Source organism: Pimephales promelas, chromosome 11 (assembly GCF_988280905.1).
Source record: "Pimephales promelas chromosome 11, fPimPro1.hap1.1, whole genome shotgun sequence".
NCBI classification, from domain to species: domain Eukaryota; kingdom Metazoa; phylum Chordata; class Actinopteri; order Cypriniformes; family Leuciscidae; genus Pimephales; species Pimephales promelas.
This window is the reverse complement of record NC_142779.1, coordinates 23,742,309-23,764,063: the sequence shown is the minus strand read 5'-3', so window position 1 is coordinate 23,764,063 and position 21,755 is coordinate 23,742,309. Positions and strand designations below refer to the sequence as shown.

The 21,755-nt window shown below is 40.9% G+C and overlaps 1 long non-coding RNA gene across 3 annotated transcripts in view; it reads right to left on the bottom strand.

The window, feature by feature from the left end:
- Positions 1–20,310, bottom strand: part of LOC148977183 (uncharacterized) — a 67,215-nt gene extending 46,905 nt beyond the window's left edge. The window contains exons 1-4 of one of the 3 annotated variants that reach the window (XR_016145577.1): positions 19,854–20,310; positions 19,041–19,107; positions 10,996–12,234; positions 9,730–10,910 (exon numbers count right to left, since the gene is read on the bottom strand). This is a non-coding gene — a long non-coding RNA (uncharacterized LOC148977183). Of the gene's footprint in view, positions 1–9,729; positions 10,911–10,995; positions 12,235–19,040; positions 19,108–19,853 lie in introns of those variants that run through there. The other 2 variants (XR_016145576.1, XR_016145575.1) reach the window with 2 other exon arrangements.
- Between the last annotated feature and the right edge of the window lie 1,445 nt (positions 20,311–21,755).

Below are 21,755 nucleotides of genomic sequence, written 5' to 3'. Positions count from 1 at the left end.
CTCATTAGGAGCTCTATAACACCTAAGAGGACATGAGCTTCTCAGATTTTTTCACCGAATTAAAGGCAGCCACCATCAGTGGGCCAACTTTGCTTGGAAACAGCCTTCCCTCTCTGCTGAATCTAACAGATAAGAGCTGGTCTGAGGACTAAGGCTTGCGTTCTGTACACGTTTAACCGCTATGAAGTGGACGGACGGAAAAAGCCAGGGCTGGATCTGCCTTCTACTGGGAAGCGCTTGCAGGCTCACCACCTGATCCTATTACGGGAGAGGTAGGAACCTTGGGCACAATCCAGGCCGGGGTGAGTAGTCAGCGTGAGTAGTCCCTACCCTCTATTAGAGACCATGCGAATAGCATAACTGTATACACAGAATTTTTAACTCACTGCCTGTGGTGGCTCAGGGGCGGTCTCGGCAGTACAGTTGCACCAGAGATAAGGACTAAGATGATAAAGAGGGACACAGGGTTATATTTTCCTAGCTCACTCGGGAACCTGACGATCAATATGTGCTTTCCAAGCGACAGCATAACGATGTGCGCCAAAACAGCGGCAACATCATTTTGAAGGTGGAGGAACAGCCTTCTCCACTCAACTTGCAGGAAAGAGATGATCAAAATGATCGAAGGCTTTCAGGATCTCCTCACGGAGAGAAGACTCACTCAACGAATAGGTTCCACTTCTAAGCATAAGCACTCTACCTCCCTTAGGGGGTGCTCGCAGAAGTGATGGTAACTACCACATATTCCTGAGATAGCCACCTGAACCTCCGCGTCCAGAGTAGTACCGGCCCGGATTCTCCAGGGGTTAGAACGCGGGTGCCATCGTGCCTGTCCCTAAAACAAGTTCAGGGGAAGTCAGGAAGGCTGTAGAGGGGAGCAAGGTCTGATTGGGTCATAAGGGGCAAGTATCAAGACCTGCTCCACTCCTGACCTGGCACAATAAGTGCTAGCGACCGGCGCACACAAGACAGGAGCACTGCACAACACTACATGTGAAGATCACTGAGCTTCAAGAGCATTTATGCTCAATACCTAAGTGTAATGAATTTCACTGAGCTAAACGAGCATTTCTGTTCAACACCTGAGTGTGATAAACTTCACTGAGTTTCAGGAGCATTTCTGCTCAACATGAGAGTTTGATGAGAATACTCAGTATTCTCAGTTTTTTTGATGAGAATACTCTCTTCCAGTTGACCTGTAGACCCAACTGGCTATGGAGCACTCGAAGGGTAGGATACTTCGCTCCTTCAAACGCAAGAAAACAGAATGAACTTTGGAGTGGAGGGATTGAGATCTGAAGAACTGTCCTTCAGGTAAAACGCTGCAGGCCATCTAGGGGACGGAGCATTTGGAAAGGCATCTGAGTTAGCAATTTAATGGAGGCTTTCCGAAAGGGCCCGTTTCAGTTGACACAGGTCTAAGACGGCCGTAACCCACCACTCTAAGGTACAATGAAATACAGGTTTATAGAAACCAGTTTTCATATCGGTTGGAGGAAAGGCTACATCGCATCCTTCGCCAGTAGGACTGCGACGTGCGCACACAGGACAGGAGCAATGCCCAACACGTAGGTGTGATGACTATCACTAACTTTAGGAGCATCTTAGCTCAACACCTAGGTATGATTAATATCACTGAGCCAGGGTGGAAGCCAGCGAACTGAATCGTAACTGAGTCTGATGGCAGACATACTCGTGGTGGGGAAGCAAGGTGGAGGACAGGGACCCGACTCGGAAGGCCTGGAAGCGGTCAGAAGCAGGGTCTGGGTGTGATACATGACACTTACCTGTTTCTACGAGACGGCCAGGGATGCGTGAGAAAGCAGATGACCGGGTCCTCGAACCGCACCCAGCTGTCATGCTGGCGAACAAGAGAGGGTTGAGGGGTGCAAGGCTTTACAGTGTCACACACCGCCAGACTTCCCCTCTTGGGACCCAGGAACAGAGGGATTTGCTCTTTCCTTGAAGTGTGGGTACCGCTTGATCCACTCTTTGGACTCAACTCAAAGAGCATCATCCTTCATCCTGGGCAGCCCGCTCTGAAATGCTCTCACTTGCCACCTGGCTTGGCAGTGCCTGGAGCGGGCTGGGCGTCCCTACTGTGGCCGGCTGCTGCAGAGGCCCAGCAGGAGCAGCAGCCAGCTCCACCGGCAATGGAGTGGAGTCAGCAGCGGGCCGCCAGGGCAGGATGTGTTGGATGCCTCTGTCTGTGCTTGGGCAGCAAATAACTGTTGGACGCAGTTCTCCGCGGCATCACCAGCTAGCCCAACCTGGGAAATTGGGGAGACCAGGAACGGAACCCACATTCGCCATATCAACCAGGCTGATCAACCTTTGGCATACAAGAGGGGGCGGCTTGCCCAAAGGGGGCAGAGGACGATGCCATTCACCACCTGATAAGCTCTCTGTGCATTTCAGAAAAGAAAAGCACTGAGGCGGCGAGCTCAGACCAGTTCCGAGATACCAATCCTCCAACCGAGACTGAAGAGATTGACAAGAGATAACACACCCGAGTCGTCATCTCCAGAGGCCAGCTCACCCTCGGATGCTGCCATCGACATCTTATCCTCTGGGGGAACCCCCATTGACATTGCTGATTGGTCTATTACAGAGGGACGAGCATGCTCAACGGGAATTATCTCGGCTGTGGTGTGATGGAGGAGTGAGGAGCCCACACAGAATGGTTACTGGGTGAGACATGCTATTTTGCAAGTTCTCCCACTTAGAAGTCATGGAGGGGTCTGAAATTGTCACTGTAGGTGGATGTCCACTGTGAGAGACATTATTAAAAAAAAATCCAGAAATCACAATGTATGATTTTTAAACTATTTATTTGTATGATACAGCTGCAAATAAGTATTTGAACACCTGAGAAAATCAATGTTAATATTTGGTACAGAAGCATTTGTTTGCAATAACAGAGGTCAAACGTTTCCCGTATGTTTCCTGTTTTTCACCAGATTTGCACACACTGCAAGAGGGATTTTGACCCACTCCTCCACACAGATCTTCTCTAGATCAGTTTCTGGGCTGTTGCTGAGAACCATGGAGTTTGAGCTCCCTCCAAAGATTATCTATTGGGTTTAGGTCTGGAGACTGGCTAGGGCATGCCAGAACCTTGATTCTTACAGAGCCACTCCTTCATTATCCTGGCTGTGTGCTTCGGGTCACTGTCATGTTGGAAGACCCATCCTCGACCCATCTTCAATGCTCTAAGTGAGGGAAGCAGGTTGTTCCCCAAAATCTCAGAATACATGGCCCCGGTCATCCTCTCCTTAATACAGTGCAGTCGCCCTGTCCCATGTGCAGATAAAACACCCTCAAAGCATGATGCTACCACCCCATGCTTCACAGTAGGGATGGTGTTCTTAGGATGATACTCATCATTCGTCTTCCTCCAAACACGATTAGTGGTTCATTCATCGCATGCTGACCATCGAAGTCGCTGCGTTACCCATCCACACCCGTGTCAATTCAAGTTCTTGTGCCTTTTCCAAATAAATACTTGAGTACCTGCATTTGCTTCCTGTTCTGATTACCAGTCATGACAGAACGATCTGACCAAGCTATGGAAGCAGCAGGAGAGTCCTCTACCACGCTGGATGAGTTCATTCACCACAGCGTAAGGAGAATGGACTCACTTGAGCAGAATATCAATGACACAGGTCGTGTGATTCAAGCCTTGGTGATGCAGGCGTCTGAGCTCACCCAGCATGTCCAACTTCTTCGAGCTCCCGCTATGCCACCCACACCAGTCATTCCTCCCACACCACCGGAGATCTTCGCACCCTCTGAGCCACGCCTACCAGTCCCGGAGCCCTATGCGGGTAAGTAAGTATACTATAGAGCTTATTTGACAAGATGTTCCATGCGTTTCGCTCCCTGGACGTTCTAGAATGAATAAGCCAAGGTGGGCTTTGTCATCATGTTACTGTCCGGGAAGGCGGCATGATGGGTAATGGTGGTGTGGGAGAATCAAGACCCTTGCTGTGCCTCGTTTCAGACTCTCTCCGCGGAGATTAGAAGAGTGTTTGATATAGCCGTTGCGGGAAGAGAGACCACTAGGGTGCTGGCCGACCTACGTCAAGGAGAGAGTTCCATCGAGTTCCAAACCCTGGCGGCCAAACGTCATTGGAGCGAGGAGGCGCGAGTATGACATGTGCCTGCATGGGTTGGCTGACTGCATCCAGAGGGAGATCTACGCCCTGGACCTCCCCACGTCGTTGAACGGGTTGATCGAGTTGGCCCTATGGGTGGATGCTTGACTTTCCTGAGTCGGAGGCAGAGTCTCGTCCTCCTGGAGGGATAGAGGGTCAACTGTCCAGTGGCAGGGACGTGGTCAGCCCTGTCTTCGATCACGGACCCATGCAGGTGGGTCGAGCTCGGCTTTCCCGGGAGGAGAGGGAGAGGCGGAGATCCCAGGGACTTTGCCTATACTGTGGAGGTTCGGGACATTTCGCTTATAACTGCCCGGTAAAAGGTCAAGCCCAATAGTAATTATGAGGCTACTATCGGGCGGGATCTCCGCCGAGAAGACCTCATCCACATCTACACTACTTCCGGAAAGACTGAGATGGCCAGTTCACCAGCACGACTGTCGAGCAACTCTGGGGCTGAAGGTAATTTTATGGACAGCACGTTTGCACATAAATTCATATTCCACTTAGACCACTCACACAGAAGATCGCTGTACACATACTTAATTGAACTTCCCACCATCTCATTCACCACCGAAGACATCACTCTCATTACTTCTGGCAATTACACTGACACACATTTTTTTTATATCCTGGATTCACCCTTGGCACCCATCGTTCTTGGACACCCCTGGCTCATCCGTCAAAACCCCCAAGTGGACTGGCATCATAAAGCTATACTGGAGTGGAGCAAGGAATGTCACAAGTCTTGTCTTGTGTCTGCTTGTCCGTCTGTGCCTGTTTGTGTGTTTCAGGAAGAAACAGGGGATTTGTCTAACGTGCCAGAGGAGTACCATCAGGGCTTGACATTAACTTTTTTTGCTCACTAGCTAATTTGGCTAGTGGTTTTCCAAAATTACTAGCCATGCAGCACTTTTACTAGCCACATTTTTGTTGTTGGAAAATTACGTTTATATGATTAAAGTTGACAAATGGGCTTAAAACATACTAAAATTTACTAATATTATCATTAGCTCTGACAAGGTTGTAAAGCTCTTTTGAAAACATGTTGTCTATTAAGATACACATAAAATAAAATTGCTGTATAATACTAAATAATAAATACTGTAATACAGAGTAGAATACTTATCTGCATTAGAAACAATGAGCCAAGAATAAATTATTTTTTCTAAGAAAAAATCCATAATTAAGGCAACAGGATTACAACTTCATATAGGCCTAAATGACAGTTTTTTGGGACTTTGAATTGTTTGTTTTGCATTAGCATTTCCTCAGAGCTCTAACTTAATAATTATCATCACCTGGAGATATGTCCACCTGAAGCAAGTATAGGCCTATAGGTCTTTATTTTCCAGATTATTCCCACAAATGCATCTCCTGCTTTGTTTCATGGCATGATTCATTTTGTTAAAACATAAAATTAACTCTTTAGGCGTAGTACCAAAAATAGCCACCGGGTGCCATTGAATTCCATTGAATTGGTTTTATGCACAGCTGCACTACTTCCTGAACTTCAGCCAGCTCCTTGTTTCCTGTCTGCCATTATTGGAAAAATGGATTAATTCAGGTGTGTCTGATTATTGTTGCCATGACTACTGAGGTCAGGTACACCTGAATTAATCAATTTGGCCAATAATGGCATACAGGAAACAAGGAGCTGGCTGAAGTTCAGGAAGTAGTGCATCTGGGCATATAGCCCATTAGCTGTATAGATTCTGCCTTAACCAGCTGGGGTTAACTGGACTAACCAGACAAATCTTAACCCCATGGTACATAGGGACATGCACTCATTCAAACCATAAAAACACAGTAATTTAGAAGTTCATTTGTGGAAGTTCATATGGTGGTTTCCAACCTTTTTTCATTTGAGAGCTACTTTTTAAAAATGAAAGTGGCTGACAGCTGCTCATGTAATACAATACTTAAATCTCTTAATGTCTCATAACTCTCATATTAACAGCTATCCAAACTGTTTAATGGTACGTTTACATCGGACACGAATAGCGCGTCAGGCGCGAATGATTTCAATGTTAAGTTAATGCAAAGACGCTTTACGTGCATAAAAAATTCCTGTGGTGTGGAAGAAAAGTAGTCATCATAGCGAAGATATTCTAGACTATCTGTCTATTAAAAAGCCATAGCTTTGACAACTTAATTCCTAAGTTCTCCTTAAAACAGTCACCGGTGCTTACTGTAATATCCATTTACTTATTTGTACACTGAAGAATAGGAGTGGAACGGTACATGTATTCATATAGTTCGGTGCTCGAACAGTGGAAACAATGTTGGTTTTGTATGTTTTTAATACCTCGTCATTTTTGTTCATACAGGAGATCATTCAAACTGCAAAGTGTTAACTTATGTTGGTGTACACTCGCAATAAAACACAACATTGTGCTTTTGTCCAACTGTAAACTACAACCGTCACCCAACCAAGATAACTCTCACTCTCACTCACTCAGTCTCTCTCTCTCTCTCTCACACACACATACCACACACCATTTAAAAGCAAAAATATTCATACAACCCCTGTTTATCATCGCCAACCATATCCTCCGTCGTTGTTCTGACAAAAGCGTAGTCTTCTCACATTCATGAAGTATCAAAAGTCCAAATTTAACTGAACCTCTGGCACGGTTTGAATATCCATTGATCCAGCAGGAGATGACCATTTTCACTTTTTAAAACGAAATGAACTTGTTTCAGCTTCTTCTAATGTTCTGCCCACAGCATGCCCACAGAAATGGCGCGGGGTCGGCAAATGCCCGTATGTTGTGACTTTGGGTAGGAACTACATGTATTTGTTAGGTCTAACATCAGAGTGTGTTTAATCTCACAGATTCATCCTTGAACTTCAACCTAACAACCAGTCAGCAAATGAAGATTACCTTTAGTCAGCATAAATCAAATGCCCACCACGAGGCAGTTTTCATTTTGACCTTTTTTTTTTCTTTTTTTTTTTTTATCATCTTTGTTATAACCTGTGTGCAATTTCTCTCTCTTTCTGTGTGTGAACGCTGCATGGACCCCATTCAGAAACATCCCAATATGCATGCACAGTGTGCTTTCTCTCATTTGGACTCCAGCTGTAATTTTAATTTCACTTGCATTTGTCAATTATCTGAGTGCTCACTAAGGAAAATGTTCCTTTGTTTAAATTGCATGGCCCCATTTAGAAATCATGTGCTTGTTAATTATTCAGATTAGTTTTCCTTAGCTAAATGGCACACATTAGCCACAAAGTTGACACAGATTAGTGACAGCCTAGTCAGAATAGAGTGATTTTATTTGCTGTTTTTATTTAAAGTTGCCATGAAATCAAAATGTACTTCTTTTTACAAAATGTTGCAGTGTTGAGATAATCTGAGGTAATCTATAACACGGTGCAGAGACTGTCAATAAAGCTTTACCATACAATTCCTAAGTAAATTTGTCCTTCAAACAAAACCAGATAAAATATGTTAAACTCCAGCCAATTAGATCACAAAGAGTGTCAGCAAGCACATTGTAATTTAATCGTGGCCATCTCCTCCCTGCTGCTCTAAAATTGCTATCTTATGAACAGAGGTTTGACTATGTATTGCAACCTCCGATTATAATGGTGACGGTCTCAGTGAGAACATACTGTATTCCCATAAGCCAAACCAGCTCTGAACGTGCTTTAAACAAGGTAAGCAGGAGAGAGAGAGCGATGAATAAGTGTTTTCATGAGCTATTCATTGAGACGAAAGAAAATATTTTAATGAATGCATAATATGTTGCTCTGAGGTCAGCAGATTGAAGGTTTCATGAAATTATTCCATAAGCTCAACAGTAGGAAATACAAATGCACCTAGTGATCTAATTTGCATAAAATAGCGGATGCTCTGAGTGCTTTCACTCCATCAAGCAAGTGATTTTCTTGTCTTTTCTACAGGCGTCTTGACCATGACTGGATCTTTATGAAGATAAAGTACCCAAGTGCTGATTAAGAGAATGCAGTTGGGGTATGTGTAATCATGTAATTTCAGGTCTGTATTTATTTATGTGATTAGCATTGTAACATAATTGCAATGTCAATCATGAGATAATTACATCACTGCCATCTTGCAAAAAATAAATAAATAAATAAATAAAAATATATAAAATAAAATTATGAAAGGCAGCTGTTTTGAATAAGTATAATACACATACAAGCACCATAAATGTAGTATGTAATTGCTTGTGAATACACATATTCAAAGGCTAGGTGAGGTATAATTTTTTGTGTAGTATTTAACATGCTTAATGAATAATTTTGCATTGCAATTTATAAATCTGTCATTGTGAACTCATTCTAAAACTGATGACTTTCTTTGGAATACACATTTTGACATGATTTCTTTTTCATATCAATGATATCGCACACCACTGACTTTCATTGTATAAAACACTATTGGATAACACTTTAGAATACGGTTCCTTCGTTAATGAATAACTACACAAGAACAAATGAGTAACAAAATATTAACAATCTAGTAACTATTATTAACTAACAAGAAACTCTGATTAACAAACTAGTAAGTAATAGCGCATAGATGAAAGTGGTAGTTCACTATTAACTAATCAATAACTTCAATTTTTTTTAATACTTCCCAGAGAACTACTGAAAAAGTTTATTAATAATAACTACTAGTAACTACTATTAACTAAAAGAAACTCTTATTAACGAATTAGTAAGTAATAGCTCACAGATGAAAGTGTTACTAGATACTTCTGTGGGAATTACTAATTATTTGGATTCGTATTATAAAGTGAAGATCATTGGAACTAACTAGTAATTACTCAATTGTTACTAAAGACATTTTCTAAAAGTATACTAAAGTTCACCAAAAATCTCAAACGGTTGCACAAATCATGACTAGATCATGTAGTAACACTTAAATCATAACTAGTTAGTTCCAATGATCTTCAATTTATAATACAGATCCAAATAATTAGTAAGTAATAGCTCACAGATGAAAGTGTTACTATATACTTCTGTGGCAATTACTAATTATTTGGATTTGTATTATAAAGTGAAGAGCGTTGGAACTAACTAGTAATGACTCAAGTGTTACTACATGATCTAGTCATGATTTGTGCAAACATTTGAGATTTTTGGTGAACTTTAGTATACTTTTTGTCTTTAGTAACACTTGAGTCATTACTAGTTAGTTCCAATGATCTACACTTTACAATACGAATCCAAATAATTAGTAATTCCCACAGAAGTATATAGTAACACTTTCATCTGTGAGCTACTTACTAATTCTTTAATAAGAGTTTATTTTAGTTAATAGTAGTTACTAGATTGTTAATAAACTTTTTCAGTAGTTCTCTGGGAAGTATTAAAAAAATAGTAGTTATTGATTACTTAATAGTGAACTACCACTTTTGTCTATGCGCTATTACTTACTATTTGGTTAATCAGAGTTTCTTGTTAGTTAATAATAGTTACTAGATTGTTAATATTGTGTTACTCATCATTAGTTCTTGTGTAGTTATTCATTAACGAAGGAACCGTATTCTAAAGTGTTACCCACTATTGTCAGGAATCACAGACGAAACAGACGAGATGGTGAGTTCAAAGCTTTATTACCAGAAGTGTCGAAGCAGGAGACAACGGGTGAGTAACAACAACACAGCAAAACAGTAAAGCTTAACTTGAACTGGTAACAGTCCTCTTATCTCTCTCTTTGCAGATATCGATGATGGAAGATCGGTGAAGAAGGAAGTGGCTTGCAGCAGGTAAGTATGAGCGTCTCAGGTAAGTGAACGGGGAGTCTGTGATCTTGTATTGACGAGACCAGACAAGTGACTGTGGGGAGAGTGTTCATTTAAGAGCAGTTCTGGTGAAGGGATCCAGGTGACGGTGATTAGTAAGCCGGGGATAATGAACGGGACAAGTGCTGAGTGGGCGGTGATAGAGAATGAGTGGGTGGTGATGGTGAATGTTGATGGTGAATAACAACTACAACTTGCAAATGCTTGCTCCACGCAGCTTTTCCAGGGTGGCTGGGACCAGAGGAAGTTTAACAGTTTGAGAATTGAGATGAAGGCAGTTGATACACGGCCGCAAGCCTCCGTCCTTTTTGGCCACAAAAAAAGAAGCTCGAAGCGGCAGGGGAGGTAGATGGTTGAATAAACTCCTGACATAGGGCTTCCTCCATGGCCTTTTGTTCCGGGATGGACAGAGGGTAGATGCGACCTTTACGAAGAGTGGCTCCAGGTAGCAACTCGATGGCACAGTCCAACGGCCGGTGAGGTGGTAATTTAGTTGCCAGAGCCTTACTGAAGACATCCTGGAATGCCCAGTACTCCACTGGAATCTCGACTTGGACCTGGACTTCAGGTCTCTCAACCGAGGTGGAACAGACAGGAACTTTGGATTTACCCATAAATGACTTGGAACGAAATGAAGAAGGGTTTTTCTGGATAGAACTGAGGCAGGATGCATGGCAATCTTCACCCCAACAGAGTATTTCCCAGGTTCCCCAGTGGAGTACTGGCTGATGTTGAACTAGCCAGGGGCGTCCCAGGATGATGTCCGTGGTGGACTTCTCCAGCACCATCAGAGAGATCTGCGCGAAGTTAGAGTGTGTGTGTGATGGCGAATTTGACCTTGACCTAGAGCTTTGCCTTGTATGGTTTGGAATGGAAGATCTTGAGGCAGACGGCATTGTCAGATATTTAGTTTTTGGAAAAACTGGGTGAATATGAAGCTCCCCGCCTGACCGTCAACGGGGGCTTGATCTGGGAGAAAGACACAGGAGGTTAAGACATGTATGATAGTATGCATTAGAGGCTCAATCTTCGGGGAAAGTTGAATGGAACTTACCACCTTCCGCAGTGGTCGAACAGGGCAAGAACTGAGGAAATGCTTGTCCGAGGCACAGTATAGACAGAGAGAATTTTGAATTCAGCCTTGGCATTCAGAAACGGAAAGATGAGTGGAGCCAACTTCCATAGGTACATAGGAGTGACTGATGGAACCAGGGGCAGAGAACTTACAGTGGGTTCTGACCGATCAGAAGCAGTGAGGCATTGGGAAGTCCGGATGGTCTCTTGAATAAGATTCTCTAATCTTATGCTGTCCTCATACACAACTAGCAGATGGCAGATGTTAGGATTCAATCCATGTCGAAAGGCTGTGATCAGCACGACTTCATTCCAGCCGCTAGGCGCAGCAAGAGTGCAGAACTGGAGGGCATATGAGCTCACAGATGAATCTCCTTGATGAAGGTTAAATAGTTGATCATGAATGGACAGTTCGGAAACAGTTTGACCAAAAACCTCTTTAAAGTGCCGTTTGAAACCAGAGTAGGATTTAACCACCGGAGAATCCGATGCCCATAAAGACTGGGCCCATCGAAATGCTTGACCAGATAACAAGGATAGAATGAAGGCCACATGGGCGGTGTCACTCTGGAATTGATGATTGATCATTCATAGCCATATACAAGGATACTTGAAGAAGAAACCCACTGCAGTTCTCCGCCTCACCAGACTAGGGTGCTGGCCGGGCCATGAGACTCGCAGAGGCAGTGATCGAAGCAGCGGGAGGTTTCGGAAGTGGTGGTGGTGGAGTGAATACAGCGGCGATCGGATGATTATCCGATGATGGACCCTCTCCAGGCTCCAACGGATTCTGCATCAGGAATCAGAGACGGAACAGACGAGATGGTGAGTTCAAAGCTTTATTAACAGAAGTGTCAAAGCAGGAGACAACTTGAAGTGGTAACAGTCCTCTTATCGCTCTCTTTGCAGATAACGATGATGGAAGATCGGTGAAGAAGGAAGTGGCTTGCAGCAGGTAAGTATGAGCGTCTCAGGTAAGTGAACGGGGAGTCTGTGATCTTGTATTGACGAGACCAGACAAGTGACTGTGGGGAGAGTGTTCGTATAATAACAGTTCCGGTGAAGGGATACAGGTGACAGTGATTAGTAATCCGGGGATAATGAACGGAAGAAATGCTGAGTGGGCGGTGATAGAGAATGAGTGGGCAGTGATGGTGATGGTGAATAACAACTACAAACAGTCTTCAGAATATCTTCTTTTCACAGAAGTCATACATGTCTGGAACAACATTAGAATTTTCATTTTTAGATTATCCCTTTAAACCAAAAAGAAACCATTCGGGAGATATTTAAGATAAGCACAATAGCCTACTATAAATTACAGAACACAGCTTGATCACATGACCTTGAATGGCTGTGAAGGTATCAAGCCTCATGAGCATGATAAATGTGTTAAATGTCTGATTATACCTCTCTTTCTATCGTTATCCTCATTCTTCATTTATCCAAATATCTCGTTTGGGCAAGATTCTTCATGCTCCAAGAGCTAGCAGTTCAGATGAGGTTTTCTCTCTTTAATCTATGGCAGGAGAATTTACCGACCTCAATCAATGAACCTTTGTACAACAGGGCAAAATTATTGCTTGTGACAAAGGGAGCAAATTAGCGGTTAATCTCCTCCATTGCTACCCCATGGGATTTTCATTAGCCTGACATTGTGTCCACGGCAGGAAGCAAATGAGATGTCATGCAACCTGGAGCACAAAGTCCTGAATGGTCCAGTGATAAGCGAATCATTAAATGAGAAAAAACAGACTGAGCATTTCTGAAGGAGAGTAGAATACGTTTAAGGAACATTCTCCAGGGTAAACTGAGGACTCATTATTATGGTGCTTGTTAAGGCAAACACACTTTTGATTTGAACAAATTCCTAACCCTAATTATTAATCAATGGTGAGTAAATCATGTAGCATCTGTGCTATAGACACAAACTGAAAAACGTGTGAATAGGCTTTTTTTGACTAGGACCAGTGGTTTTCAATTAGAGATGCACCAATATATTGGCCAATAATAGGTACCTATATTATTTTCACTATCCATCATCGGCAGATTGTTTAAAAACAGCCAATGATCAGAGAAGATTATATACTGTCAATCAAACAGGTGCATAAAATGTGTTCAGACTACAACTCATATTGTGTGCAAAGAAAATCTATCTTCTATTGAGTTTAGAGCAAATCATGCATTTATAGTTTTTTGAAAAAAGAGCTAAAAGCAGGCACCATTTGACCCTATGAATCACCTGCAGTTCACACCAAACACTATTTATAGCTTGCATTCCAATAATTGCAAAGAGCTGTTCTTTGTTACTTCTGATAACAGAGCAAAAAACACTGAACAAACAAATAAATAAAAATATATATGTATGTATATATATATATATATATATGTATATATATATATATATATATATATATATATATATATACTTAGATGACTTAATAGTCTGACAACTTGCAATCAACCACAAAAAACAGAAATATAGAATAATCACACAAACACAGAACACCCCACTATAGCGATTGCAAAGCCCCCCCATCCCCCCCCCCCCCCCCCAAGCGCCCTGGCAACCACCCACCACACCATGCCCTAAAAAACACACTGAACCAGAAAATCCCAAAAACTTTTGATTCACTTACACCATTCACATTTTCTGTTGAGATTTAACAATCTAGTCCAAATATTCTGTTAGTAATGAGGGTCTTGTTTTAATCACTATGTATGGTACTTTGTTACTGTATACTGTATGCAAGAATACTCGCTGAGAGATGTTCATATGCAAAGTCCTACTGTGGCTACTTCGTATACGGTACACTGCAGCGTGTCCTTTTCTCTGACCTCAATCTCACTGTGCAGCTCTGTATTACCATAGTAACAGACTAAGACAAAGATCAGGCCTGTATAAATACACTCATCCAAAGCATAATGAATGAACTGGCCAAGCTTGTTAGTGTTAGACAACGGATTTGTTTAAAAAACTATATATCACATTCTGTCATACAGACACACAATTATCAGAAAGCTGAGGATGGGGAAATTAAGGTTTATAGTTCTGGTTCTCAACAAGGGGACTAGGGCCACCTAGGGAGGCTTAGAATTTTCCAAGGGGGTTGCAAATTGATTATTTTTTAATTAGTAAAAAAAAGAATAATAATAATAATATATTTATATTAAAATAATCAGACATTTTAAATGTAAATAATATTTAAATAATAAGGCATTTTAAATATAAATATTCAAATAATTCACATAGCAAATCTAATAATATTAAAATAATATTTATATAATATAAATAATAAAAACCACCAGAAAAAATATTGAACTTCTCAAAATCATAACTGTGTGACAGAGCTGATCTTTCTTAGCTTACAGAGAAGAGCCAAACACTGTCATTCAATAATCCTGCAAAGCTCCATAAAACTTCAAATACTACATCCATCAAACTGATCTGTGTGTGGAAGCTCTGTCACCAGCAGCTGTTTTATGTAAGAGACAAACCTGGCACCTAGCGGTAGACTTTTGAAATGACACTTTCTCAGCAATAACATTCCCAACATATATTCAGTTATTACTTGATAAAAAAAAGTTGCATCATCTTGTAAATGTATTGGATTCATGTGACTTGTAAATATTAGTTAGACTAGGACCCACAAGTGTCTAGTCACAGTTTTTTTACAATCACTTTGCCTACTATTTTCAGAACCTTCATGTCATTTTTCAAAACTCTAGACATGAATCTCAAAACGGTTATCATTTGTAACACAGGCTGTCTAATGTTCAAAACATTGCATTGTGCATCCACATCTTTAAAGAAATCTTGCACACTGGTTCAAAAAACAAATTTACTGTGAAATACCATTAAAACATTACTGTAGATCACCCACACACAAGCAACCGATAGTTTCACTGTGTCATTATTCGTGTAGAAAAAAAAAAATAGGTGATACAGGTTTCATTATGGCACTACTTGTACAGTAAATATACATCTCTGTAAAAGTTCTGCTGTAGCAGAGAGAATGCAGACGTGGAATCATTGAACAAAGTGTGCGATGTTGATGCAAAACACTACAGTACAATCACAACATGTTTAATGGAATCAAAGCTAATATTAGGCTATATCCATGGATATTGTAGTATAATTGGGTTCATGCTCCACACTATTTGGTGACAATGAATCTCATTATCTTGAAACTTTCATGATTTACTGTAAACATGAAAGATTGTGTCTGTTTCCATACAACTATGGAACAGTTTTGAAATATGACATCAAGGTTCTGAAAATAGTACCAAAGTGATTGTAAAAGACTGTAATAAGCACACAAGTAATATTCATAACTAAGCATTCATCGTAGAAGTATATTTGTGTAGGTCGATGTCCAACAGATGGGGTTGAAGTCAAATGGTCAAGGTTTGGTTTTATTCATTCTCTTAAAACATTAACAACCAAAAATAAAAGAGAGGGGGGTCAGCGAAAAATCGTCAGCTGGTAGCAGGAACAGCCCATTCTCACCCCCAAGGGGTCACTTAACTGACGCCTTGGGAAGCATTTGGACATGCTTCAATATCTGACGCTTTAGGCGCCCTTTAGCGTCAGTTCGATGACGCCCTAGGATCGCATGTACCCTACCCCCACACCTAAACCTAACCGCGTCCTCTAACTGACGCTTTCCTTTAGCGTCAGTTAGATGACGCCGTAGGATCGCGTCATGTAAATGACGCTAAAGGGCGCCTAAAACGTCAAATATTGAAGCATGGTCAAAGGTGACGCCTTGGGGTGAGAATGCGTTGGCAGGAAGTAGCTGGAAGTAGCTAGGACTGGAGTCAAAGCCAATTCCTCTCTGCTCTCTAAGCGTTCTGTTATCATTCTGATTACATCCACTACGGGTTTTCCAGTCTCACTCACAGGAAAAACTGCTCCGTGTTTGCGTGAGCAAAGTGCACACGTTTCTCTAAAACACCCAGCACAAACAGAATGCCTATTCTTAAAGTCTTGTGCTGTTTTATGAAGGCAAAAAGCAATATCATTGGCAATATAACGCTAGAGACATTCATGTTAGTTTATACATTTTACATCTCATATGTTCGGCAAAAGGCGGATTCGAACTCGGGTCTGAGCGCATCAATAGCTCTTTTATGAACTACACGCTCTACGATCTACGCCACTGGAGCTAAAGGCGGCTTTAGTGCAAATATAGGCTATGCTCCATTTAGACCATTTAGAGTAGGAGTACAGAAAATGTACCAGCGTCAAGTGAACGGAGTAGAAGTGCATATTGTAAAAGTCCAGGTGCAGTAATGAGTTCTAGTGACCATAATCATACACAACAAAGTGTGACAAGTGGTGAACCTGCGAGAAGGAGGTATCTGACTAAAGGAAGATAAACACAGAGTTAGTTAGATGGCTTGATAACTGAAGACAGTGATAGTGATGGGATTCATATCATGGTAGACTACTGCTGCAGAGCAGTGTGTGGCATTCCACAGACTTTTGAGGGAGCAATGGGGTCAGCTAACTCAAAAGAAAGGGTAAAATCCATGGATGAGGAAATCCAGTCCTTAAACAAGAACAAAACCTTCACCCCGACAACACTGCCAATAGGCAAAAAAAAAAAGTGGGGGTAAATGGGTTTACTCTATTAAGACTGATGTAGACAGAAAAGATATTCACAATGAACGGTTTGTGGCAAAACGGTACACCCAGAGAATGGGAATAAACTATGGGGAGACGTTTTCATCCACGGCAGATTTGACGAGTGTTAGTGTTGTGCTACAGAAAGCAGCACAGGAGAATTTACTCCTGGATCAAATGGACTTGAACAAATGGACACATAGACTATGAGATCTATGGTTATAAAGAGAAAGAGGGTATAGTTTCACTTTATGAGAAAATAAAATTTGTAAAATTTACAGAGAAATCACTGTATGGTCTAAAACAATCCTGATTCCTGGCGAAATTGGAATAGGGTTTTGCACGATTGTCTAACTGAGGATTGGTTTACACAAAACCCAGCCAACCACTGTGTTTATGACAAAGAGTCAAAAGAAGAGAAGGTGATCATAATCATATCGGTCGATGACTTGATCAATAGCCGCGTTTCCACTGCCGGGCTAGGGCTGGGCCAGAGCTAACAGCGAGCCGGGCCGAGCTAGTGGCCTCGGGCCTCAAGCACCGGGCTTGCGTTTCCACTGCCGGGCCAGTAGCCCCACAGCGCTGCCCCAGACCCCACCCCTAACACGCCTTTCAGGATCAAACGTCATAAAACCCAACCCATTTCAGCGGGTATTATGAATTAATTTATTTTTTAAATTAGGAAGATAGCATGTATATTAACTCAACTGCCATAGTGGCTGCAATAGTGTCCCGAGACCAGTACAGGCGATTCTCCATTTCAAGCAGCGATTTTTTGCGCGATATAACAAGTAGGGCTGCGGGCACGTTTTCAAGTTATTCATTAGGCTAATCGTTAACCGAGGCCCATCAATACTCGGTGCATAGTGTGCGCGCCGCAACCTCGAGATACAGAGTAAATTTTTAACACCTTTAATAACTGATTGGACCCCATTTGAAACGAAATTAATTCATAGAAATAAAACGCAGCAAGTACGGAGCAGTTAAAGCCCCATTTCCATCACCCTTCAAACTGAAATTGCCAATTGAAAATAAGCAAAACGTCCATTTCACAAAAACTCCGTGTCTGCAAATAATAATAATAATAATAATAATAACCATCATCATCATTATTGTAACATTTTATTAGGCTGCATATGTAGAAGACGCCTTTATCCAAAAAAGGAACAGAGCACAAATAAACACAATATTTTTGACAAATATCAGCGCATATCCAGTGTGTGTGGAGCACGCACTGATGGCTGCGAGACGCCCATGTGAACAGTTTCATTGCATTTCTTTTAGTGGAAACAACTTAAAATACTCTTTAATTTCTGGTCATACAGAAAATAATAATACATTATTCGCAAATAAATTTATTTATAACAAGAAAACGTGCTTTAACAATTAATCAAGGCGCGCTTCATGATCTCCGTGAACTGAAGCGCGAGACCTGAAACAGCCACCGCATTCGAATTTGTTCGTTTTAAATTGGACATTTAAAGCTTTAGTCTACAGGGGTTATATCCGTTATAGATTAAAGCTTTAAATGTCCAATTTAAAACGAACAAATTCGAATCGAAAGCCAATATCTTCTATGTTTATAGCTTAATTTCTCTCTAAATGTGCATCCGGAGATGGAGATATGTTTTTAGCCGAAAATCATTTAGAAAACAATAGTTTATTAATAAACAATTAATGCCTCGTTATTTTATATTATTTTATTATCAGACACATTTATTATAGCCTAAATCACCCATAAATCCCCTTTCTATAGGCTGTGGTTACGGCTCTTCTCATTCAGCACTGCGGGGAAAATATCATTTCCAGGTTCTAATTTGGCCTCAGAAAACCAGTAAAATATATATTTTTTTCATATTAATTTGTCAAATATTTTAAATGTTTAAGGGGCAAAAAAATCAAACAAATATCTGAAAATTCGTCGATATGTAGCTATATATAGCCTATATATTGTTGCGCAGCATAGGCCTATACAGTTCAAATTAAAATGTTATGCAATTTTAAACGGTTAATCGGTTAAACATGGACACCCCTATGTGCATCTTGCTTCAGATCATAACGTTCCATAACACCGATAAACTCCGCCTTTTACCTTGAGCACGCCTCTAGCCCGAGCTGGCCCCCTCTGGCCCAAGGTATTCGACGGGCCAGAAATCCTGGCCGTTGGCCCTGAGGAAGCCCCGATCAAGCCCCGGAAGTGACAGTGGAAACGCGACTGGCCCTGGCACGCACTAGCACGGCCCGGCCCTGGCCCGGCAGTGGAAACGCGGCTATTGTAGCAAGCAATAAAGAGAGACTGCAAAAGGTGAAATAGATGCTTGCAGATGTAACAAATGGCCTTAATCAAATGCCCCATGGGCGTCAGTTTGGTTTGCGTCCATCGATCAGCTGCTAACCTTCACACGGAAGTTCAGTCTCCAGTCTCCGGTCATCAGCCTGTTCCCAGTGACTTTCCATCTGCATCTGTAAACAAAGACTCGGCTTATCCTTCAGCTAAGTTCCATCCTGAATATCGTCTGCTTGCATACTCACAAAATCTCACATCTGGATCTGCAACCTGTAACACTACTTAATACAATGAATAAGGCCAAAGATTGGCAGTTACAGTAGATATACTCAAAATTAATTATATCTCACTTTAAAACACTACATAGGACCCAGTGGCAAATTCTCGAAGGACAGGTTGAGATAAAGCTGTTCTCTGCAAATAGCTCACAAACAGGCCGTATGTTTATATGTAAATCTTATATTTGAAGTGTAAATAGCTACATTCTGCTAATCCAGTATTCAGCTTTGTCTAAATGATTGCTTTTGTTTTGCTGGCTTTAGGCTCATAATAACCAGGTCCAGATAATGCCACATCCAGCCAATTTTTCTTCAAGTACAAACAACTCAAGTAACACTGAGAATACATAAAAAGATGTTTAAACCATGTTGTTTGTGCATTTAGTCTTCCTAACTGAAATAGCTGTGCCTTCTACACTCTATTGTATAATATAAAAGTTAGTTATTACTGTAAGTGAATTCTAAGTTTAAAATTATTTGATGAAATCAATGTATAATAATATTTCAATATATAATATATAATATGTATACTATATAAATAAACAATGTAAACTTCTAATATGGTCTCCTTAAAGGGATACTCCACTTTTTTTGGAAATATGCTCATTTTACAACTCCCCTAGAGTTAAACTGTTGAGTTTTACCTTTTTTGAATCCATTCAGCCGATCTCCGGTTCTGGCGGTACCACTTTCAGCATAGCTTAGCATACATCACTGAAGAGCACAAAACCATTAGCATTTCTCCCAAAAAAAATTACCAAAGTGTTTTGATATTTTTCCTATTTAAAACCTGACTCTTCTATAGTTACATTGTGCACTAAGACAGACGGAAAATGTAAAGTTGCAATTTTCTACGCTCATATGCAGGGAACTATACTCTCATTCCTACGTAATAATCAAGACACTTTACTGCAGCAGGCGCGATGACTACGCAAACTTAGTCCCGGTCATGTTAGAAGCTGGGGACTATTTTCAGGCACTGAGTCATATCATTACGCCTGCTGCACTCATGGTACGACAGTGAAGTTTCCTGATTATTACGCAGGAATGAGAGTATAGTTCCTAGTCATATCAGCCTAGAAAATCGCAACTTTACATTTTCCGTCTGTCTTAGTGCACAATGTACTGTAACTATAGAAGAGTCAGGTTTTAAATAGGAAAAATATCAAAACACTTTGGTAATTTTTTTGGGGAGAAATGCTAATGGTCTTGTGCACTTCAATGATGTATGCTAAGCTATGCTAAAAGTGGTACCGCCAGAACCGGAGATTGGCTGAATGGATTCAAAAAAGGTAAAACTCAACAGTTTAACTGGGGAGTTGTAAAATGAGCATATTTCCAAAAATAAGCAGAGTATCCCTTTAAAACTGGATTAGTAAGCCCAAAAGTGCAACATCCCCTAATAGAACAGTTGTGTACCCTAGATCGACTGGGAAAATGTCACGTCATATGCGTGAAAATATTCTGCGAATGTGAGAGTATGTCTGGCTCTGTTCTGAACAAAGCAGGCTTGTTTGACTTTAATGCTTTCCATTACAAACATGCCAAGGTCTCAAAGGCTAGTTTCCTTCTAAGGCTTCAAAAAGCCTCCCTCTGGGTTTATTGAACTAGACACGTCTGTTTGTTGTTTTCCCTCGCAAAGTGGTACAGGGAGCCGAGAGGTGTGGAGCAATACACTGTAAAGCTATCTGAAATATTGATGAACATGATGAGGATTCTCCACAAATACAGTCCCATCAATGTATTTACATCACTTGTGCTGCCTCGATTACAATTAGAAAAGTCTAAGAATAGTTAATAACACATTCCTGCCATCTGCTAAGGCTGGCAGAAACTGGAAAGTCTTGGTATTTCCAGCACTCTATAAATAGGCCTCACATCCCACAAGCCCTTCTTGCCACAATCTGCTTGAACACAGCACCAATTCATTCTGCTCCCAAACAGGATATGACGTAATTTCCTTTTGCACATAATGTGATTCATTCTCTGGGGTTACAGGTTTTTCACTGAAACAAGAATATTACATGACAGTGATTGCAAAACAATAACTGTGATTTAGTATGTATGATCTATCTACTCATAAAGTCTACCTAACGTTAATGGGAAAGAAAAGAAAATCACGACAAGATATCTTTAATCTCAATTGTGTCTCCTGAAGAAATGAGTAGTCTCATGGAAAGCAAACTGCTAAAGTCTAAACAAAACAAAAACTAAAATAAATAAATAAACCAAACAAAAATAAACCACAACAAAAGCATATACTTTCTACAAATACAAAATTCCCAGATAAACACATTTTTTAATATTTTCCCATGGTATAAAATGAGTCAAACAAACAAATAAATACATTTTTACCTTTAAAATTCTCTCGCAATCTTTTGCAAAGGAATCATCATATCTAGAGGTCTGTGTCATCAAAAAGTTTGAAAACCCGTCCTGGGGATTTCCAGAAGAATTGGTATGTTCAATATGTTCTATGTTCAACAATGAATGTACAATATTTTAGTTCAAATACTTCTTTATTTAATATTTTGTATTTTTAGGGG